Here is a 25,033-nt window from a genome sequence, read left to right on the forward strand (position 1 = left end):
CTTCAGAAGGAGTGTCATAATAATTTCTACTTTATTGAGTTGTTTTGAAGATTAAATAGGGAAATCATTGAGAAATGCAAGAACAGATGTTGACACAGAGTAAACACTCAGTAAATTACGTCTTTTATAGCTTATATGTAGTGGTTCATCTAAGCCAGGAAGACCTTCATTTCACCTGTTAAAAAACAGCCCAGCAGGGCATGATGGCACATACCTGTAATACTAGTGGCTCCTGAGCTTAAGCCAGGAGGATCACAAGTTCAAAGCCAGCCTCAGCAAAAGTGAGGCAGTAAGCAACTCATTGAGACTCTATCTCTAAACAAAATACAAAACAATGCTGGGGATGTGGCTCAGTGATCAACTACCCCAGTATCAAAAAAAAAAAAAAGTCAAATTAGAGGCATCAGTCACCTGTCATGAATGAAAATAAGAGGTTACAGGGGCAAAAGCATCACCTCACTGGGTGTTCTCTGAACTGGGGGATCACCAGCTCAAATATCTTACAAGGCCCAAGCCTGTGACCCCAGGAGTAGAGTCAGTCTGGATGGGATTATGGTGAGCTGCAGATTCAGTGCCCCATCCCAGGGGGCAGCTGTGCTCCTACTGTCATCATGACTAACTGGCCCAGTATTGCCAGATCCTCCAATTTTCCAAGGAAACTGCTATTTTAAATGCGGAAAATTATTTTTTAAAAAATTCAAAAGCTCTGGGACCCAAACTACCAAAGCCAAACCCTGACATGTGAGTGAGCTAGATGCTAATAATGGCCTCCACCTTGAATTGCCACCTTCTTAGCAGGTACAACTAGTAGAATGACAAGTGAATGGGGCTTTGGGGTCAAAACACCTTGGTGTAAATTCTCTCTGTCATTCATTAACCTTAGCTGCACTCATTTTGGCACATGTGTGCGCGCACACACACACACACACACACACACACACATATCTCCTTGTCACAGAAATTTGTGAAATTCCAAAATAAAAGTAAACATAATTTTTAAATAGCAAGTACATGCTCAGATACATTGTGAATCCAGATTAAGAGCCATGCTATGTCCCACTCCCAATTTCATCTGCCACCAGGCCATTTCCTGAGGAGTTGCTTTTTAGTTAAAGGACTGTAAACTCAATGATTTCTGACACTCCTTCTATCCCTGACTTTCATCACACCGGAGCTGAGCATCAAAACCATCTTTCCCTCCTCTTCCCTATAGTGCCTGGTGCATTGTGGACCCTTGGTAAGTGATTAACAGGGTCCATGGCCTCTTGCCTCTTGGAATGTGAGACTCATAATACAGTCTGTACTTCAGCTGAGGAGGAAAAAAAGAGAAATAAAGCCAGATACCACATGGGACTGGAACACGCTCCCAGACTCTGCCAGTTGGTTTTGATTGTTTACAAAAGAAAAGCCAAACAAAGAAGGAGGTGGAATTTATTTCAGTAAACAGCATCTTTCAAAGAGAAAGAACTTAGTCTCCACCAGGAGAGGCAGCCTCAATGCTGTTACAATCAGAAAACATTTGCAAACAACCACTTGGTTAAAGAAAACAACATGTTCAAACAACAGAACTGTGGGTTTCCTGGAGCATTCATGTGTGCATGTGCGTGTGCGTGTGCGTGTGTGTGTGTGTGTGTGTGTGTGTGTGTGTGTGTGTTGGAAGGGGGTCAGGGAGAGATGAACTTGCATCCATATTCATTTTCATTTTTATGTCTTAGAGTATTTGATACCTCCAGAGAGGAAAGTAAAAGATTTATACATGCAGTTCATTTAGGCACTAAGAGACTTTACACCCTATCTTGCCAAACATTTCTCCATCAGCAGATGATAGAAATACATCCCAAAGCTGAGTGGAGTTCTGAAGGAATAGATTTTGCCCCTGTTCCCCATCTCCCCTACTTCTTTCTTGCTTGAGTTCTTTCCCCAAGATACTGCCTCTTAAAGGATAAAAGCATTTTAAGAAAAGGTTTGTGGAGTTACAAGGCTACTTAGCAAATTTCAGCAATGGTGACACAAGCATGAATGGCAGAAGTCAGAGAGAACCGCTGAGTGTTGTTCAAGGAAAGGGGTTAAACTCCAACCAAATCACATACACACCCAGCTCCAGAGATTCAGAGCACATTGGTGGGAGACACCATAAACCACAGTGATAATGACCGCGTGGCACCAAGCACTGTCCTGAATGCCTCCTATCTCCCATACTCTTCAACCTCACAGTCACTCTTACTGCAGGAAGATTCTAACATGATGAGTCTATCATTCTACCATGATTCTAGCAGAGAGAATAGAGGATCGGGAAGCAGAAATAAGTAATTGCTTAAGGTCATGCCACTCAGAAGTGGACATGTTGGGATTGGAACCCAAATCTCTCTGACTCCCAAGCCCCATTCACTATACGGATGGACCAACATGATGGGAAGACTCAAGTATTAAAGCATATTAGACGTTTTTAGTTTTTCTAAAGAAAATGTTCATTCCATGCCTACTGTATGCCCAGGATGTATCTGTCTTTGTTGAGGCCATTGCTGAGGGTGAATGAAGAAGACCCTGCTTGGATACCTAAGGTGGTATCAGAGACAGGTGAGAAAGATAAGTATTATGATCTGAGCCATAGGGTGGATGTAGGGCCTGTAATTACACCTAGTGAGGGGGTTCTGGAAGGGTATGTGGAACTGATGACAGTTGAGGTAGTCCTTGAAATAGGAACATTGTTCTCAAAGGGCAAGAAAGAAGAAAGTGCTATTCTGGACACAAAGACCTGAAGGAGTGGTGAGCAATAAGGGACATTGAGGGAAAAGCATCCACTGAAATGTGGCAGGGGTACGTGGTGTGTCTCTAGTACCTTAACTTTGGGCTGAGCAGTTTGAACTTTATGTTCTAGGTTGTGAGGCTAGAGTGGGGTAGGTTAGATTTCAAACCCAGGACCACAGAAACGTTCCAAATGAAAAAGAAATTAGCCAGTGGGGAACGTGGGTTAAAAGTGCACAGTCTTGAAGAGTCAGACCTGTGCCGGAAGTCTGGCTGTGCCACCCACTAGCTGAATGACCTTAGGTAAGTACTCACCTCTCTGAGTCTCAGCTTCCTCGTTTGTAAATGGGCATAATAATGATCATCTGGTTTGCAAGACAGTTGTAAGGGTTAAAGAAGAATGTACCGCAGAGTGCCTTTGAAAGTGCCTTACACATGTGAGCTATTATTCACGTGGTGGGTCCTAATTTACATAATGTTTGGTTTGTCAGTGGTTTGGGGTAATCAATGCCAAGGTCTTTCCTCCTTCAAAGCTTGCCCCATGGCTACGATACACAGAGATTTGGTGGTACAGTGGAAAGGAACACTAGTTTCAGTGACAGGCGGGCTTGGTTTCTGATCCTGACTCCCCAGTTGTTGGCAGAACCTACTCTGGATGACTTCAGGTCAAATTTGACCCCTCTCTGAGATTTAGGGTCTCTCCACACAGCGGGTGGCAGAGTGGATAATTAGCAAATAATTTGTGCCTTTCTCTTCCTTCTCAGGTCTGGAGTCCTGTTTCTAGAATCTCATTTGATGTCTCTGAATCTCAGTTTTCTCATTAGAAAAATGGGAATAACAATCTTCATTGGATTCTTTTTTTTTAAAGAGAGAGAGAGAAAAAAACTTTTTTAATATTTATTTCTCAGTTTTCGGTGAGAAAACATTTTTATTTTATGTGGTGCTGAGGATCGAACCTAGCAACCCGTGCATGCCAGGTAAGCATGAGCTTGAGCCGCATCCCCAGCCCTCTCCATTGGATTCTTTATGAGATTATTCTGAAGCTTACAAAGCTGTTGGGATAACCTCGACTAATTCTGTGTAAACTGATTCACTTTACAAATATACGAGATTTTTATTAAAGGCCCAGCCAAGTTCCAATGGTTCCACTGCCTGTCTTAGTCCCTGAGGCTAAAAGGAGTTAATATGTGGAGTGGCCACGTGAGCTCCAAGGAAAAATAACAATGAAACTTTCATCTCCTGGTCCAATAACAGTGAAAAATGGTTTACCTTTATGGGCCTATTCATTGCTACCCTGTGAAAACAGAGCTAAATGCTATAAAACAAGGCCAATTAAATCCCCTCGATTCTGCTTCCTGCCTCCCATCAATTTCACCCCTTTTACCTTCTTTCCTAAGTGATAGCCTCCCCCCTTCCCTTTCTTCATAAAGTAGTCTTCCATTTGTGAAAGTCATAAGACAATAGACGTTGGAAAAAACCACTCTAGCACCCCGCCACCACCACATACACACATATACATACTTGCATGTCACACCAGCACACCCCTCCTCCCCCAAAAGTGTCTTAAAGAAATAACCACTTGGAGACAGTGGCATGGATGGAATCACTGAACAACCCTGTGACATTGCCCAAGCATTCCCCACTTCCCTTTCATATGCTTTGCACACAAATAGGCTTAGCCAAGAATCAGCCCAGAATGGACATTCAGAGCCTATTAAAGCAAATACCAGAGCACTTGTTCCTAGGGACAGCAAGAGTTCCTGACCAGGGAACTTCCCCTGGGTTTCTTTTCCTGTCATAGGGAGTTGGAAAATATCACCCCACAGATCACCCGTGAACACTTAATGCCCCGATTTGGAAATAACTATTTCAGTTTTTATTTTTACTTCTGCTCCTTTGGGAACAGTATGAAAGAGAAAGATCTGAGTTGTAGGAAGAACACTGGACATGAACCAAAGCCACCCGAGTTCAGATAGATGTCGTCATTCCCTAAGCCATGCCACCTTGTGCGTATCACCCCTCGCATGCCACATAATGCCCACCTCCCAGGAGTGATGGGAGGCTCAGAAGAAGCGCTCCAGAAGCCGAGGGCCTCTTCCTCTGTGTTTCCACTGTGGAACAGGCGTGAGAAGTTACCACTGTGCTGGTCAATGAATTAGGAGACGCTGACCTGAATCCTGGTTCTGCCTCTGATTGCTGAGTGGCCTTCGCAAGCAGCTCCACCTCTTGCAGGCTCATTTTCCTCACATGGTCCAAGAATCGTTCCCAAGCCCTCTACCATGTGGCAGGTACTCCCCGTCATTCTGTAAAGGGTTAGTCAAATACCAGAGATTGCTATTCTATTACACTGACCCCCAGCTAATTGTATGAATTATTTGATTCCATTATTTTATTATGGTATCTTCCCTTATAATGTTCATTTTTAGGTTATATTCTTCTCTGAGATCTTAACCTTGTATTCTACTTTTTGTTTTCCTAGATTCCGAATATTACTTTTTCTATTTTACTATTTTATAGAGCTGTACTAAGGCACGTTTTGACACTTCTAGGAGGATAGAATGTCATAACAAATGAACAAGCAGGAGCATGGGAGATTTTTTTTCCAGGAGTCAAATTTCCTGATTTGTGTCTAAATAAATCATATTGGCAACCTGTCCTTACCCAACCTACCTTGACATAGGATTAAAATAGGGATACTTGTTTCTACATTATTAAATCATGTTCTTTTTGTAAAAAAGGAACAAGGTTTCTTTACTTCATGGATTTTATAAAGAATGATAACAGCAGTTTTCCTGAAAAATGGTTTTAAAATTGTAGGAACAATTGAAATCAAAAAGTTTTCTTTGTAACAATATGGGGATACAGTGACCAGGACAAAGAAGGGCACCACTGACTGCAGTCAGGAGACTCAGTTTTGTGGACTCCCCCACACACACACCAGACAGGGTACAAGTGTCCTGTAGCTGCTGCACCATTTAGGTCCTCCCAGGCCCATAAGGGAGATGGCATCATCCCCTCTGCACAACCTGCCCCAGCCACATGGCTAAGGAATTCATCCCAAATCATTCGGACTCAATTTCCACCCCCTTTCCATTCTACCCTGCAGATTTCCTTTGTATTCCCCTTCCTAACTTTACTGAATGTTAATAATGCTTCTGGTGCTGTCCCAGGATACCACCAAAAAGGTAGGTGAGTGCAGTGGGGAGCAGAAGAGCCAGCCCCGTCATCCTTCTGCTCCCTTTCCAGGTGACTCCTGGTCCACAGTTATTCCACAGGGCCCCATAAAGGACAAAGCAGACTCAATAAAGATTCTGGCTATTCTCTACCCTAGAATGGGGAGGAAGAAGTTTCTGACTGCACTCAGCTGTGCCCTCCTTTTTCCTTGTCCATGCGTCCCCATTCTGTTAAAAGAACACTTATTCAATTTAGTTGTGCTTCGGAAGAACTGTTTTCCTTCTTAGAGGGTTAGATTATTAGCTCGGACTATAAAATAGAAGGAGCAGAGGATTTTGTCTTAAAGACATTAGCTGAAACCCTGGCTCTCCAGAGTACAAAGACACTAATACACATATGAAAATGTCCTCCATCTATGTTATCCATACAGTGGCCATGAGTGGCAATACAGCATTTAAAATTCGACTTGTGAAACTGAGTGACTGAGTATTAAATTTTATTTAGTTTTAACGAATTTAAATTTAAATGGTCACGTGTGACTAGGAGTTACTGTGTTGAATAGCATAGCTCTGAAGGCTACCTAGCTGTGTGACCTTGAACCAGTCACGTCATCTCTCTGACCATCATATCACTCGCCTATAACACGCTCACGATCCTGACACTTTCTACTTTCCTGAGTTGACAAAGTATCTAACTCAAAACTTGGCACTTAATCAGGATTCAAGAAACCTTAGCTGAATATAAAATGTGACTTTTATAAAAGTCTAAAAGAAATATATGTTAAAATTTGATGCCTGGATCTTTCTCCACAATTGATTTCTTATGGTTACTTTGTTCATCCAAACATCCTTTTCCTGCCATGACCTGAAAGAGGACAGGGGCTGGAGAATGTCACGCTAGTTGCAGGACTGTGGGTACCATCCCCTTATCCCTCACAGACCTGCTTTCCACGTCATTTCCCCTTAAGGCTGGGAGCAGTTGAAAGCAAGGCAAAGTGCTTGGCGTTGAATGTAGCCACAGATCTTTGAGAGCTTTGACAAAAACTTCTCTCCTCCTCTGTTTTTTAAACATGTTGTTTTCAGGAAAATCCACCCATCTGGTTCTGATTCATTTGCACTTAATTCATCAGAGGGCAATGTTGATGTTGTAATACCAGATTGAATTGCAAAAAAAAAGTTTGTATTTACATATCTCTCAGCCTTTTGGACAGCAGATGGACAAATCCCCCTTAAGATCAGAGAAAGGTTACAAGATGGCAGCTCTAGCTCTCCTACAAACTCTTTATAAACCCCAAGTATGTCCTATTCTCTGGGGTATGGGCCTCCACCCTGGGAAATGAGGGTTTTGATTGAGTGGCAACTCATTTCCAAACTATATATAGTTCTGCAATGTGCAGAAGCCTAGCAGTTTTCCAGAGTATTGTTATCACTAGGAACTCACGCAAAATTGGACAGTTTGGTGAAAGAAGTCTAGATGTTTTATAGTGATCAAAAGAGAAAAGGAAATGTGGTTTTTCAGAACTTCACAGGAAATCAGGAAAATCAAATAATCCCAGATCAACCTTGCTCCTGAGTTGACAAAATCACTGGGTTACTAAATCAGACCTGTGTTCTGAGTAGCTGTATATTGATCAAAGTCTTCTGGGATGGTCTGATGGATAAAAGACAGCGGTGAGGACTGGATAGGCGTATGCCTTACATGGCAAGTCCAGTGCTTAAATTTAGGATGGTCTAGAACCAGAAACTCCTTCCTCTGGCACAGAACTATGTTGTCCAGCAATGATCACAAGATGAGCTATGACTGGTATTTAATCTGAGGTCGAGGCACTTTGGGTAGATTATGGAATGGAGTATGACTTGAGTTCAGTTGCCAAATGGTCTCTTAGGGGTCCAAGAGCAGCTGCCTCTAGTTGAATCAAATAAATTGTAGTATTCTCTATATAGCCCTCTCTTCTAGAATTTTTGTGATTCCATTCTTCTCAAATCCTAAAGGGTTATTTAGAAAATTCTTTGACTAATATGACAGTTATTGAGATGTTTCCATCAGAGTTTTTGGTTTAACGACCTCCTCCAGGATAACAATTCTCAAATTTTTATCTTCATACAGCATTTTACTCTGACTTCCTGCCTCCTATTCGTGCTTCCCCCTTACTGGCCTCACTTGGAAGTCTTATAAGTGTCTCATGCTAAATGTATTCAAAGTGAAGATTAACCTTCTCACAAACTGTTCACCACTGATATTCTCTTCCTCAGTCAAGAGCAATGCCATCTACCCAGATGGTCAGGAGACGGTGGTTCAGGAGACACCAACTTCAGTCCCTCGGCTTTTTGTTGAACTCTCCTTGTGAACCTTGAAGTCTTAGAACACTTAGAGCACTCTCACCCATAGGGCCCACCCATGGACATGAAGTTGTTCACTCAAGAACTTTCTAGAAGAGTCATTTTGCCCTAGATCGTGAGGCCTGCAGAAGACATTCTCTTTTTTTTTTTTTTTTGTAGCACAAAATAGGCAGGACACAGTGAAAGTCAAAGACCTTGTTCTGCCTCCTGGGATTTCTCTCTACCTTCAACCTAGCAGTACCAAACAGGCTGTCATTCTCTGCATCTGTTCTTTCTTCACTAGAGGAAAAAGCTCTAGAATCATTTTCACTCTCTTTGCAGCCAGTTCACAGCCTGGCACATGGGAAGTATTCAGAGAATGTGTGAATGAATGAAGACATGGCACAATGAACTAATGAATAAAGAATAAAGAAACAAAGTGTCCAAGGAGGCACCACTCCAGCAGGCAGCCCTGGCAAACTGAACACACTGGCCCCAGCAGCAATCTAATGACACACCCTGCCCTCCTTGCCCAGCCCAGCCCAGGGAGGGTGGAGGCAGCTCAGGAAGAGTAATCCAGGAAGAGCTTAGGGGTCAGTGGAAATTTCTCACCAACAATCAACAACCAGTCTGACATTTATAATTCATTCTCTCTCTCTCTCTCTCTCTCTCTCTCTCTCTTTCTCTCTCTCTCTCCAGTCATTTTCCATGTTTTTTCCTCCTCTCTCCTTACCCATTTTTTTCAATTATGACTTCAAACACCAAGATTTGATATGCAGGGCACTGTAAAAATGTGTTTTTCCCATCAGTCCCAATGAAATAGTTTCCACTGTCTGTTTCCCCTGCAGATAGCAATCAAAGTCCGGGCGCAACAATAAAAAAGAAAGTCCAAACTCTTGACTGGTATAGAATCTAAAACTTGTCCTTGGAAAGCGACACTCAAGGGAATTAATCATAAACACTCTTGAGTTGGCCCAGTCTGTCGCTGTTGAATACAGGGTGTTTGGAATGATCTGTTTCTGGGAGCTGATTTTCCTATTCTTCCTGCTTAGTCTTCCCAGAAAGCCAAAATAAGAGATCTTTGAAGAACACTGCTCCCTGAAGACCTCCAGTGGTATCTCTGGGGTCTAGCATGGGCTTTAGATCTCACGGTCATTTTCTTTTACTGCATCCCCTGGCTATATCCCCTAAGCTCTGACAGCATTGTCACCTGAACTCTTCATTCTCTCAGACTGGTTGTCTTGGCATCACCAGGTCAATACCTGGTCCTAACACTTACTAGTTCCTTGACCTTGGACACTCAGTTCCATTTATAAAACTAGAGTACTAACCTGAGTCTCTAGTCTAGAGACTAAAAAGGGGAACTGGTCTTAAGCTGGTTGGAGGGACATTGTTTTGAATCCTTGTCAGTCTCTGCCTTCTCTGAGCTCTTATACCACTATTACCATGCTAACAGAATCCACAGACAGAATGGCCTTTAGAGATCATCAAGTGAAAAGTCTCATTTCAAGTGCTTAGTACTTGCACACACACACACCCCAACATCCCTCCCAACACAGAACACTCACATACCATATTATACCCACATACCACACTACACACACACCCACCACACATACACATCACACACTTGCCACTCAGAAAACATACTTCTTATACACCATAGTCCTAACATACACACACACATACAACATGCTACATGTATACTACCCCACATACCCACACACCACACACAAACTTTATAGTACACACACACATACACACACACACATGCACACACAAATGCATACACATACACAGTTGGACACTTGGGCATTTGTCATTTCAAATTTCAAGGATGGCATGTCCCCTTTGCCCTTTTCTTATGAGCTGGTCTTTGTAACTAGGAAAGCAGCTCTGGTGCCAGAACAAGAGTTCTGAGTAAATATTCTGGGAAATAAATATAAAGAAAAGGGATATGCTGTTCTTGTAAAGTCTTTGGATCTTTGATGTGCTGAGACCCTATTTTCCATGACCACTGATGATCATCATAATAAGTCACATGCACCCTAATTCAGGCACCATGTTAGGGCATTACTCATAGGATGAATTCAAACCTTGCAATGTACCTCCCTGTGTGTGGCTCATAAGCAATCAGGTTGCAGGGCAGCAGTCATCCTCAGACATTCTCTGCTGCCTGAGGTCCATGCAAAGGCTGGGCTCCGCCTCCAGCTTTGCTCACTAGCAACTAGAAGAACAAGTTCACTTAAATCTGGGGTGCCCTAGGATTAACTGATAAAGGAACACTATATCAGTCTTTCTGTGCTTCATTCATGAATGTTCCAAAAAAATAAAAAATAAACTGGTGGGTAATCAGGGGTTAGGGCCATGGATCTCTCTAACATTTCATGCAACAGTAAACATGGCTAACATCTATAGTGCTGGTAGGGGACCCCTCCCAGAAGTCTATTATCATTCCAGAGCATGTGATGCTGGGTGATCTCAGTTCTAGCCTAGTGTCAGTAACATAGTTTTTTACTCAAAACACACAACATTTTCTGTAGAGACCAAATCAGCTATTCTCTGCCAGCCTGTGGTTGGCCATTTGACCTACAAAATCCAATCTAACAATTCATTCATGATGTCATTACACCACTGGGGCAGGATGAGTCCCTGAGATTTATGAAGGTACTGGGCTCCATGAAACTATGCAAGTAAAATTCTAGTGATATCACTTAGAAAGAAGTCTGTCTGCTTTGGGGTGACTTAGCCATGTAGATAATAATTAAAACTAGCTTAAGAGCACTTTAAGTATGATAAATCAAGTATATGTATTTGTAACATGTATGGAACTCCTGCAGTTCCAAAACAGTATAATACTTTGAAAAAACTGGCTCTGGACAGAATCAGCGTTTCCGTCTAAACTAGATTATATACCCTATGACCAACTTCCTCCCTTTAATTCACATGGTTGGTAGTTTCCAAAGTGCTTCTGTGTTCATCATTGTATTAGTCATTCACAATGACCTTGAAGGGTTATCATCTTTGTTTCCCTGATATGGAAATTATGGGTCACATAGGATAAGTAGCTTATCAAGTATCCCACCATCTATACCAGCAGAGGCAGAGCAGTGGGATTGCTTGGTGTTTGTGCCACTGCATTGTGCTGCCTCCAGCCAGCCCAAATTTGTCTGCAACTTAATACCAATAACCTTCTGGGGATGGCCTGGTATTATGCTCTGAGTGACTGGAAGAAGAAAGGGTGTAACTTCTGGGCATAGTCTTGACTCCAAAACTGCCCATAGGCAGACTCCTATTTCTATTTGACTCCAATGCATCTTTAAGTCTCACATAAATGCCATTTTTTCCAAGTGGCCTCCCTTGATATTCCATCTAAGTTAGGGGCTAACGTCTGTGGTGCTGGTATGGGACACCAACTTCCTCCCTCTCTCTTATATTCCCGTAGCATCTGTGCTTCCTATGTAGTCATATCATACCTATAATAACCTTCTTAATACTTTGCTGAGCTATAAAGCTCCATGAAGGCAGGGACCGTATTCAGCTATAATAGTTCCCAGCACTCAAAATAAAAGAACTCACCTTTCCCTCTCCTAAGAAAGTTTGGACAGGTCCAGAGACTGCCAGAACATCAATCAGAGAAGAAAACTTGCCCAAAGTACCCATAATGAAGTACACAAATACATTCAAGAAGGAGATCAACAGCTGGTCAAGTTATGTTAGCTGTTTGTCAGGTCTATATCCAGGTTAGGAGCCAGATAAAGGAACAGAGGCCAGGAGAGAGGACCTGGAGCTTCTGTTTACATCAGGTTTAGTCACTCAAAGCTCCCTCTAGGGGCCAGAGCAGTGCCATCTCAGCAACAGGTTTGGGGACAAAGTTCGCAGTCCTCTTGCTGTTTTAGTCACAACAGATGGCTCTGTACCTTGACAAATTGGTTTCCTTCTTGTGGCATGTCCAACTGTTGCTGAAATCTCAGTCCTTGTCCCTGATGCCAATCCAATAACAAGGACACGTTTTTTGAGAAAAAGGAAAAAGAAGGTTTATGGCTTTGGTAGCCAAAGAGAAACACAGGGGATTCTGCCCATCTGCAGGAACAGGGGGCTTTTATAGAGGTGATTCAGAGAAAACGAGGTTAGAGAGAGATCAGGGAGGAGAAGTTTAGGAAAAGAATATCAGAGAAGATCAGGGACAAGAAGACCAGGAGACTAGGAAGAAGACGTTTAGGGAAAAGAAGATCAGGGAGGAGAAGACTGGGAAAAAGAAAAAAAATGTAAGTTTCAAAGTAGTAGGGATTGGGAGCTAGAGATAAATTTAGTGATGGAGTATCAAGGCAGGAGGTGTGTTTAAAGAAAGCATTCTGCTAGAACACAAACATATAGGAAAGCCAAACTAGAATCAGGAACACTAGCTAAAATGCTAACATACAGGTGGGAACTAATGAGAATATGAATTAAAATGGAAAAAATTAGAATAGAATGAACAAAATTGAAATGGACTCTGAAGGCACATTTTGTTCAACTTGATCATTGATGAGGCATATATGATAGTATCCCCCTTTGACTCACTTTCTGTCTCCTGAGTACTTTTATATCCTTTACTCTATTGGAGTCATAAGAGAGCTGCTTATTAAATGAGCTAATAAACAAGGTCCAGAGGTCATCTGCCTGCATCCCACAGCTTCCAGTGGCTTGGCTGAGATTGCTGAGATTGCCGTTGCATGCCTCTTGGTCACCAGCTCCGGGCTCTGCAAAAAGCATCAGGCTATTGTGTAGCCTGGGGGTCAGGTTACAGGAATGAATCCACCTCACTTTCCCTAGGAACAAGCAGTCTTTGATCTTGTTTATTTATTCATTCGACAAACTTTATAGCAGTGCATTTCCCAGAAGAGAGATCCAGGGATTCCTTTCAGCTCTGAGAGACTGATAACAGCATTAGCAGCTGCTGCGGGATGCAGGGCTGCCCAGCACCACACAGGCTCCACTGGCTGTGAGGCAGGCTCCTTTGTCATGTTTACTGCTTTTCCTGATTACTGAAGAAATTCCAAGGTCATTGTAAAATATCTGAATAAGAAATATTAAAAAGATAAAAATAAAACATAGTTGGGTACTACTCATTTTTTTCTACAATAATAATAATTAATAAATAAATAAACATGGAACCCCTGTTAACTGCTGGGCACTTAGGCAAGACACCTTGATATAGAGCATTTGACCTTCACAAGAGTCCCAGGAAAGTACTGTTACTACCTCTATCCTACATCGAAGGAAACTGAGTCTCCAAAAAGTAACTTACCCAAGTTCACAGCACTAGGAAATGGCAGAGGCAGAATAGAAGCCACGCCCTGTGATCCAGGGCCCACTCACTGCACCACAGCCGTACAGAAAAGATCTCTCTTCAAGACAGACGTATTTAATCATTATTTCTGGAAGAAAACGTTGTTGTCTCTTTCTGTTCTCCAAAACGTTTCTTGGGTTTTATTAATGAGAGTGAAAAATCCAATCCAAAATTCATTTAAAAAAAAACAAAAAACAGTCAAGTTCATTGAACAAGTTTAAACAGATTCTTTCCTACCTACTTGCTGAGCCACTTGACCAAGGCAGGGAACTTGAACCTTGTATCAGCCTTTCTTTTTGGCTGCACTGTGAACTTACTGAGCGGTCTTGGGCAGCATCCTCCCTCTCTGCATCTTAGTTTCCTCATCTTCACCATCTGAGGTTTGGACGGTCTCTGAGGGCCCTTCCGGATCTGACCTACATGGTTTCTCTCATGACATTCTGGAATGAGAATGGGCTTATTTTGCAAGACTATTTGTTAAAAATAAAGCTTAAGTATTCATAGGAATATTCAAAGTCAAGTCGTGGGCTTACTAGGGGAGAGGAGATAGAGGGTTTTAGTTTTCTATGGCTACTGTAACAAATTATCACAAACCTTGGTGGTTTAAAGCAGAAATTTGTCCTCTCTTTTCTGGAGGCCAGAAGTTTGAAATCAAGGTGTTGGCAGAGCTCTGTGCCCTCCAGATGCTCCTGAGGAGAATTGTCCTTCCCTCTTCCAGCTCCTGGTGGCTGCTGGCATTCTTGGCCTGCCTTTGCATAGCTCCAATCTGTTTCTGGTCTCTGTGGTCACATTGCTTTCTCCTCCTGTTCTGTATTAAAAATCCCTCTGCTGCATTTTTGTAGTGACATTGTGATTGTATTTAGGGTCCATCCAGATAATCCATGATGTCCCCATCTCCAGAAACCTATTTGATCATGCTGGCAACAACCCTTTTCCAATTGAGGTAGGATATACAGGTTCCAAGGATTAAGATCTGCTATCTTCGAGGGCTGTTACTCAGCATATTAAGAGTGACCACCGAAAACTCCATTTCATGATGATGCTCCAGTTGTTTTATTTTATTATTATTATTTATATATGATAGTGGAATGCATTACAATTCTTATTAAGCATATAGAGCACAATTTTTCATATCGCTGGTTATATACAAAGTATCTTCACATCAATTCGTGTCTTCCTACCTGTACTTTGGATAATAATGATCATCACATTCCACCATCATTAATAACCCCATGCCCCCTCTCTTTCCCTCCCACCCCTCTGCCCTATCTAGAGTTCCCCTATTCCTCCCATGCTCCCTCTCCCTACCCCACTATGAATCATCCTCCTTATATCAAAGAAAACATTTGGCATTTGGTTTCTTGGGATTGGTTAGCTTCACTTAGCATTATCTTCTCTAAGTCCATCCATTTACCTGAAAATGCCATGATTTTATTCTCTTTTATTGCTGAGTAATATTCCAGTGTGTATATATGCCACATTTTTTTAAAATCTATCCAGTTGTTTTTGGAAGGACATTATCATGCACAAAAGAAACCAAACAATTATGCTGTGGGTATTTGGTAGGGGTGAGGAAGGGAATTGGAGAACATTAAAGTCAGCTGATTATAGTGCGCTTGCTACATAATGACAAGAATGTGTTCTACCTGAAACAAAACAATTGAATTATACTGATGGGCTAGAGCCTGCAGCTCTGCGAACTGGAACAAGACCACCAAAGAACCACAGGTTGGCCAATGAGTAATTTTCTGACACTAACCATTTGCTGTAAAATCAACACCAGAACTCTTCCTTAACCCATCCAATTCCCAGACGTACATTTATAATTATTTTCTTTGAGGAAAAAATAAAGCACACTTTCATTCCCATCAGTACATGTTCTTCAGACTCACAAGAGATTTCCTACCTTATGTCTTGCTTTGGAAATTCACTAATATAAAAAAAATATTCTTAAAAGTCAAGGCCCAAGAGCTGGGGTTGTGGCTCAGTGGCAGAGTACTTGCCTAGCATATGTGAGGCACTGGGTTCTATCTTTAGCACCACATATAAATAAATAGATAAAATAAAACATATTTAAAAAAAAAAGTCAAGGCCCAAACAATATTAAACCAGAAGATCCCCAACCCCTTGGAAGCATCTCGGGAACTTGAACTCCTGACCGCATTCTGCCATGTGCCTTTGGTTGTCCTGCGTCGCTCAGGCACTGAGAGAGGTCAGCCTCGTCTAGCCACTTCATCTCTCCTCTGATTTAGAATAATCTTGAAAAAAATGTCTTATCTCTGCTGCTAAACAGTGAGCTCTTAGATGGCAGGGAAAATGTCTTGAAGAACATAATGGCTGATTTATTGAGCCACGTGTTCCCTCCAGCACTCAGCCCAGTCCCTATAAATCATGGAAGTGATTCTGGCTTTACAGAGAAGAAACTGAATGCGCAGAGCTGTACAGACAGAATTCATACTCTGTCCCCAAATCACACGGCCTTTTAAAAATCTCTAGCACTTAGTATAGAGTCCAGAATGTGAGAGACTCTGGAGACATAGTCAACGGATGAGAAAAGGCTAGAAGAATAGAAAACTTTAAAAAATGCTTGTTTACATGAAGTGCTAGCCACACCACCTCTGGATTGCTAGAAATGGTGAGGTCAGTGTGTGAGAGAGAGCAAGCAGAGGCAGACTGGGAGAGCCGTGAAGGGCAAAAGGAGCCTACCATGTCCACGGCAATGTCATAGGCATGGTTGCATTTGATGCTCCCAAAACAGCTGGGAGGCATGAAGTTGTACAAGGAAGAGGATTCTCAGCTTTAGTAATGCAAATATAATTTATGATGTTAAATGACTACAATTCATTTAACACAGGGACAGGATTCAAATCCAAATCAGAAGACTTTTGTCCAGTCCCTTTCCAATCATGCAACACTGCCCTCCTCTGCACATGAACTTTCCTGATAGGCTGCAAATTTCTTGCCTACTAGCAGCTTAAAAGCTCTGAGTCTAGCATTTTCCGCCAGCTCTAGACCAGTCACCACAAGCACACGTGCATATACACATGCAAACTTCCCTTTGTTATATTTACAATATAATAAAATTTCCCTTTGTTATATTTCTCCTCGGGACGAAGAAACAAGGTAGGGGACCCAGGAATGGTTACGGAACCTATAAAGGGCATAGAATCAGAATAAGTGACATTGTCATCATATTTTTCCCAGATCTCCAAGAATTTTTTCCAATGACTTCTATAAATAAACGGAACATGCATATATATTTCCCATAACATAAGTGAAATCGTAGCTCATTCAATACAGGAATTTATCTTAAGAAATCTCACACATTAGATGTGTGTAAACTTCTGGCCCCCTCATGGTCTTGCCATAGGACCATGGGACAATTACCCCACTTCCCATGGAAAGGGGAACCACAGGATGGTTTTAAGGATGAAGGTGGTCATGAAAAAATTGTCTAACATAGATACAAGCAAATAACATTAATTGACTTATGCAATTAACCAGATTCATATATAAAATGGATATGTGGGCATATTCATTCTTTGAAATGTAGCAACTCTGTTACTTCAGTTCAACATCTCCAGTAAGTCACCAGTTATAAGCTAATTAGATGTGTCTTGCAAGCTCCTCTATTCTATAAACTCTGTGGGACATGCATATTTTTCTTACTTGACATTTTACTCCCAATGTTAAATACAATATCCAGTATGGGGTAAACAGTGTATGGATTGCAGAGTCTGCTGAGAGCAGATAATGCTTTGGGTTGAGTCAAAATGTGAATCTAATCAATTTCAACTTTTACTCATAAGTATGTAAAGGAGGCCTCAAAAGAACCTTTTCAAGTGTATCTTCTAATTCAAACTCCATCATCTGCTCCAATTGTGAGACACTTAAAAATGATGTGCTTTTATCTCACATCATAAAATCAAACTGAAAATTCTGTGTATCAAATTTACAATTCCTAAGTTATCACATACTATTGCAGATATAGGATGAGCAATTGATTTTTGCCTGTTCACTCTCTTCTCCCTTATCAGCCAAATTTTCTGTGGGCAGCCTCCTTCACTTTAGGTCTATATCACTTAAGGGAGCTGATCTCTCTGGGTTCTAGGGCAAAACATGTGACTCAAACTCAACCAATGAAAGTTCAAAAGCATCTTGGCTACCATGATAGGTCCAGAGATGAGCACATGATAGTTATTTCCAGGATTTGGGCTGGACTATTGTAGGAGCAGAATTGCCTTTCAGCAGAGATGGCCATACTGGTAAGATACAAGCTGAAGAATCTGGTGGCCATCTTAATGCTGTAAGAACTTGCTTGAGAATGAAGCCGGTCAGAGAAAAGTAGCCAAGGCAGGTCCCTAAACACATCTTAATATCCATGGCAATGAAATGAGTTCATAAATATCCCCCACCCTTTTTATTTTTTAGAAAACAAAGGAAGTTTTAAGAATTTGTTTTAAAGTTTGAGACTACTTCCTCAAACTACCAAGAATCTAATAAAAATATCACATACACCAAAAATTGAAGAAAAGCTGATAGAAGAAAAAAATAATCTATCATTAATTTTTTACTACTGTGTGGGATAAGAGCACTACCATTCACTTTTGACAATTAACTGGGCAGAGTCAATCCTCTGAGCACCTACGATTCGTTGGGCACTGGGTAAGTTCTAATACAGATGTGCCCTGGACTAGTGATTTACTTTGAGGGTTGACAACCTAGTGCATGAGGAAAGAAGGATTTTCCTTCAAAGGATCATTGCCCTGTCTTTCCTTGGGCCCAGCATAGAGCATTCAAGTTCCTCTGAATGCATTTATTAAAAAGTGAATTAAAGGTCAGAAGTGGATTTCTCTTAGTCCTTAATTTCCTGTCTGTGTGCCAAGTGCAGGGGTGGGAGGGGCTTGTTAAATACCAGATGAGGATCCATGGACGCCGGGAGAATTGCAGACTGCACCAGGCCAGCGGAATCTGGAGGCTTAAAAGCTGGGAGAAGCAGTTCCACATTGCTGTGGGGCGGGGGGCGGTGTCAGGAAAAGGACATTGGTTAAGGGGTTGATCTTTTTTTGAAGCAGGGCTTATTATTTAAGGGAACAAAGGGTGAGAGTGAGAACAGAGAGTCAGAGTTCATTAAACATAAGAGATGGAGAATGTAGAAGAGAAAAATTGATCCCACATCCCATTTGGGGGCTTTATTTTATGATTATCCATCTGAAACAAGACTGTACCACCACTAGATTCTCTCCTCAGGGCTGGATTAGCACAAGGATTCACACCAATTTGGGATTAACCAAGGACTCTGACACTGGCTATCCATATTTGATACCCAGTAAATGATGAACTCTCTGAGACTCACTTTGCTCAACATGAAGTCAGAATGTCAACTTCGTACTCTAGGATGCTGTGAGGGCCCTATGCTAATGCAGCAAAAGCACCTCAACAAACAAAGCTATGGACAGAGTAGAGACACAACAAAAGTCTGGTTTTCTTCTCTCTCTTCTCTGTTTTGTATCATTCAACAAATATATTGAGCCTCTCTCATGGGCCAAGTTGATAGGACAAACACATGACCAGAGTCAGACCAGCTGGAATTTGTATCTTACATCTAGCCATTTACCATTCCTAAGAACTTGACAGAAGTTTGCTTCCTTAAAGTTCAGATTTTTCTTTTTTTGGTGTGTGTGTGTGTGTGTGTTGTAAAGGATAGAATCCAGGGCTTTGCATATGCCAGGCAAGTGCTTTACTGATGAGCTACACCCCAGCCCTAAAGTTCAGAGTTTGTTAGAGTTAAAATAGACAGCCTAGCACACATTAGGCACTGGGTTCTATTCTCATCACCATGTTAAAAAATATAACTTGTCCATCTACAACAACCACAACAAAAAGTAACATAATGACTACAACCTAGGCCCCTTGAACACATTGTTAAAAAGATCAAATGACTCAATAAGTTAAAAAAATGCTTTGTAAATATATACACACATGTACATGGATGTGTACTGACACACAATACACATGTGTAAGCATATAGTTACACATATATGTACATATATATGAAAAAAGTTTCATATGCATATATATATATATATATATATATATATATATAAATTTACAAGCACTTAAAAATTTACAAGCACTGAAAATCAGTTGATCTTCATGACCTTGAATCTGGCAATGGGTCACCAAAAAAGTGTATAACAGAAGAAAAAAATTGATTGGGCTTCTTCAAAATTAAAAACCTCTCCTCTTATCAAAAAACAGCAAAAAGAAAATGCAAAGACAATCTATAGAGTAGGAGAAAATATTTGCAAATAATATATCTGATAGAGGTCTTATATTCAGAATATCTAAAGAATTCCCACAACTCAACAGCAAAAAGACAAAAAGCCCTATTTAAAAGAGAAAAATGAGTAGAATAACACTTTCACCAAAGAGGTGAAAAAACTGGCCATCATGCACATGAGATAATGACCAACACCATTAGTCATCAGGGAAATGCAAATCAAAACCACAATGAGCTACTACTCCACACCCACTAGTAAGACTATGATAATTTTATTTTTAAAAAGAAGCAAAGAACAAGTATTGACCAGGATGTGGAGAAATTGGAATTCTCTTACATTGCTTTTAGGAATGTCAAATGATTCACTGCTATAGAAAATAGTTTAGCAGATCTTCAAAAAATTAAACATAAATTTTTCATATGACCCCACAAATCTACTCTTATGTCTATACTCAAATAAAATGAAAACAGGTACACAGACAAGTGCATGCACACATAAAAATAATTAGCAGCACTCTCTGTAATAATCAAAAGGTAGAAACATTCCAAAATATCCATCAATGGATAAAAGAACAAATTGTACACACAATCAGGTTATTAATCAGCCCCCAAAAAGGAATGAAGTACTCATACATGCTACAAAATAAAGGAACCTTGAAAACTTAATGTTATGTGAAAGAAGTCAGACAGAGATGTTACATGTTACATAATTCCAACAACATGAAATATCTGGAATGATTAACTTCACAGAGAAAGTTCGAAGATCAGAGGTTGCCGAGGGCCAGGACAGAAGGGACTGGGAGAAAGAGCTTAATGAGTGACAGGAATGATTTTGGAACTAAATAGAGGTGAGGGTCATACGACATTGTGAATGCGTTAAATACCACTAAACTCTTTCACTTTACACTGATTAATTTTGTTGTGCAAATTTCATCTGAATAAATTATTCTTAAGTAGATTGAGAATGTCAATAATGCTCACAGGAGAACCATCAAAGAATTGTTCTACATCTAAATATTTTGTTTTTAAAGAAAATATAGTAGCAATCTTATACATTTTCAACAAACCAAGGATTGCATAAGAAATCAACTAATAATATTATTTTGGAAAAAATAGACAATTATAAGCAACAGGACTCCAAAATTTTTAAACAACATAGCAGAATCATTGCCAATGATATCATTGTTTTATATAAAACCATTACCAAGTGAAACAAAAAAAAATTAAAACGATCCATAAGATTGCCAAAATGGCATGTAATACTATGACATAATAGCAAGTTTTTCCAAAGTATGTTACTTGTTTATTTTATTATTTGATGAGTTGTGTCCCTGTCTCTACTGAAGAATGTTTTCTCTTCAAATTAAAACTAGCTAAATACTATTTAAAGAACACTAAGTGACAACATTTGTTTCAACTCTAAAGCTCTGTCAGCTGAAAAAATAAAGTCAAAAATATAATTAACTTTGCTCTTGCTAAAACACAATAGATACCACTCTAAGTTTGTTTGCAACTCTGAATTTGTGTCATTTTTATTATGTTTTTAAGTTTATGTAAAAACTACATTGTTGAAAAAATGCTATTTGATAATTAATAAAATTCGGCTTATTTGTATGTATATCAGCCAGAATCTCACTTTTTAAAATTTGTTGTTGTTGTTGTTGTTGTTTTGCTTTGTTTTGTTTTGTTTTCAGACTGGGTCTCACTAAGTTGCCCAAGTTGGCTTCCAACTTGGCAACCCTCCTTCCTCAGCCTTCCCAGGAGCTGGAGGCTGGAATCACAGATATGTGCCACCACTCCCAGCTCAGATCTAACCTGTTGAACAAAACTGCTCTAAGTATCTAAAACAGGAAAAAAAGTTAATATAAGGATTTTCTTACAAAGGTGATAAAAGAATAAGAAGCCACACAGGACACCCCAAGGAACCTTAGAGGGTCAGGAATCAGAGGGTTGCCCAAGAACCCAGGTCACCTGGCTGAAACAGGAAGCATCATCAGTCAAAGGCTGTGGGGGAGATAAAGCCTGGCCGGAGACTCTACCCAACACACAAAGAGAAGAAACACTGCAGCACCTTCCTTCTTCCCACCTTCCAATCTCACCCCCAGTTCTTCTCACTGGGGAAGCCCATCCTGAAGGTAGCTGGTTGGTGCAGGAGCCTAGGAGACAGACTTCAGGGACCAGCCTCCTGCAGCATGAGGCCCAGCAGGGAGAGGCCAAGGTCCAACACAGACAGCAAAACTACTTACTGTAGGATGGGTACAGCAACAAATAAATTACACACAGGTGGCAATTTATATTTCGTCTCTGTCCTCAAGGATCTTATCATCTATTGCGTGAAACGGGCCATGTAACAATTAGCTCACTCTTGAATATTTCAACAGATAATAAAAATAGCATATTTACAAAACATTTTCACACTTTTTTTTTTGACTGAGGAATTAAACCTTGAAGAGATGCCATGGACTTGAAGTTGCCATGACCCTGGGTCCTTCCCTTTCCATCAAACCCTTTTGTTTATACCATCATGGAGTCCTATCTATTTTTCTATTGCTCAAATCATTCACTTATTTACACCCCACAATTATTATTTACATCTTTACTTCCAAGTCTAGTTCATCTCTCTCCTCTACTATTATTACCTTTGGCTACAAATAATTTTCTGTTTTCAACAGTGTTGGTCTCCAATTTTTCATGCAGTCTCAATGATCTTTTTCTTTTTCTTTCTTTCTTTTTTTTTAGCAAAGATATCATTGTGTTACTTATTTATTCAAACCCCTTCAAATTTTCTCTATTGCTCTGAGTTAAAGACCAAAGTCTTTAATATAACCTAATTAACTTTGCAAAGTCTGGCCTCTACCCCCACTTTCCATTCCCTTTGCAAGCCCTTGCTCTGTAAGCTCCCAGCCACACACAAACAGGTCAGTTTTTCCAAAGAGCAAGTTCCCTCTAACCCCAGGGACTTTGCAGGTACTGGTCCAAGGTCTGGAACATAGTCCTCACCTCTCCTGCTCTCACCTCCTAACCCTATTCATGATTCCTATTCATCTTTCAGGAGTTTATGTCCAATATCCCTCCCTCAGGGAAAGTTTCCCTCACTCTCTTTTCCATCCCTTTTATGAAGAAAGATCCCCTTGCTGTAGGGACTAAAATCCACTAATACTTAAATTTGCAGCATTTTCACATTTTATAATTTTATATTTGTCCAGTGGTTGGATTGCCTCTGTCTCCAATATTTGTTTTATGAGGCAGATACTGTCTCTTTCCTCTGTCCTACATCCCCATTGCCTTGCATGGTGTCTTAGCCTGTAGGAGAATTCCAAAGCATAACAAAGGAAGAGGGGAGGAAGCAAGGAGGAAGGAAGAAAAGATGGAAGAAAGGGAGAGACTGCCCAGGGTCCTCACAGTTGAGATGAGAAACAGGATTCAAGGTCTAGACCACTGGTTCTACCAAAATGTTGTATCTCACGGAGCAGGGAGAAAGCATGCACCTCCTCCACACTCTAAATAATCTGAACTTTCTATCCCTAAACTTGCCACTGTAATCATTCTTGCATAAAACATCTTGATGACCCACTCAACACCCTAGTTTGCCCATTCTGGACCACTTCTCTTCTAGTGACGTTCCTCTCTATTCGTAAGTCATAGTGTGAGCCTTGGCATCACCAGCAAATGTACCACCTCCTAAATATCATGCTCAAGCACCCCACTTTCTAACCGTCAACCCCAACTTCTCCTACAGATCCATGCATCTGTTCTTTACCTATGATGATCTCAGCATATCAAGCTTTCTTTGTGTAACATTTTAATAATCCCTTAAAGATACTTCAATTTTTTTGTCACTTTTTCACCTGACAAAAACCCAAATTCTGACTGAATCCAACTACTTACCTTCTTTCTCCGTGCCTATTCTTATGTGCCGCAGTCTGGCTGGGCATAATACACGAGCCACTTTTCAAGCAGAAACAACTTTATTTTTAGAACACACATTAGACCACACAAGCTCTTCAGGAATTCTCTCAAAGCCCAACTGCCACCACCAGCTTCCCACAAGCCTCTCAACCCCCGCCCCCCCTCCTCCTGCTCTTGAGGCCGATTGGCTGGGTCATGTGGGCGGAGCCAAAAGAGTCCCCCAATGGGCAGCTCCGTGGTCTGAAAGGGCGGGGAAACAGCCCAATGAGCATCACCGCAGAGGAGCCAATCAGCTGGCAGCTGAAAGCTTGCTGCGTTGCTGTGAGCCAATCATCAGCTGGGAGCTGGAAGTTTGCTGGGGCCCCTTCAGCTGTGGCTCTCAACACTTATGGAAAATTATACAGTTGAAATTCTGTTTTCACTTTAATATTATAATCACAAACCTCGAATCCCAACTGGGCAACACTGATCAACAATGGAACTCAGTACTGGGGTAGCTCACTTCAAGACACTTCTTTTTCTTCAAGATGCCTTTCCATATTTTTATTTTTAAACTCAATACCTCCTCCTACCATCCTCACAGTCACTTGACAAAGTGCTAAAATGAAGACACATCAGGATGCTTTCTATTTCCTCATCATTAAATCTATACACCTTTCTTGCTTCTCCTCCTCCCTTTCTGCTGTCATGGTCCTGCCTCCTTTCAAGGACCAGGGGCTCAGCCCTCTCCAAGGTCTCATTCCTCATAACCTTCTATTATCTTCCTTCTCTTCTGCACCATCAGTCTCTTCCTCTGTTGAATTATTCCCATGAACATACTCCAAAGTGGTGTTCATCTTAAAAATGTTTAATTCCACACACCCTCTACCTACTGTCATATTTTATTTTTCTTAATGGCAAAAGTTCGCAAGAAATATATATATGTGTCATATGAGTACACATATAGACACACACACACTGCTATCTTTTCTCTTTCCCTTTCACTCTTCAGTGAACCCTAATCAGCCCTCTGTCCCCACTACCTCAGGAGAACTTTCCCTAACACATTTGCCAATGGTTCGTTCCCCTTTTGTCAAAACCAGAGGGAACAGAGTGCTGCGCTATATTTTTTTCTTAGCAGGATTCGGCCTATCTGATATTTTCCTTAAAACATCTTTTCCTTTATGGCTTCCAAGATAACAGATGGCTCTGTTTTTTCTCTCAACTTCTGGGTTATTCCTTTTGCTTTTCCCCTACCACCAGGACTGCCCATCTATCTACCTACCCCAAGTG

The 25,033-nt window shown here is 40.9% G+C and overlaps 1 long non-coding RNA gene across 1 annotated transcript; it reads right to left on the reverse strand.

Moving 5' to 3' along the window:
* Window positions 1-12,111: 12,111 nt before the first annotated feature.
* LOC113178278 (uncharacterized) lies at window positions 12,112-23,826 on the reverse strand. The gene is made up of 4 exons (XR_003300194.2): window positions 23,741-23,826; window positions 13,887-14,009; window positions 13,528-13,657; window positions 12,112-13,295 (listed from the first exon to the last, which is right to left on the reverse strand). It is a non-coding gene; the product is annotated as an uncharacterized LOC113178278 (long non-coding RNA).
* Window positions 23,827-25,033: the final 1,207 nt, after the last annotated feature.

This window comes from Urocitellus parryii, chromosome 11 (assembly GCF_045843805.1).
Source record: "Urocitellus parryii isolate mUroPar1 chromosome 11, mUroPar1.hap1, whole genome shotgun sequence".
NCBI lineage: Eukaryota > Metazoa > Chordata > Mammalia > Rodentia > Sciuridae > Urocitellus > Urocitellus parryii.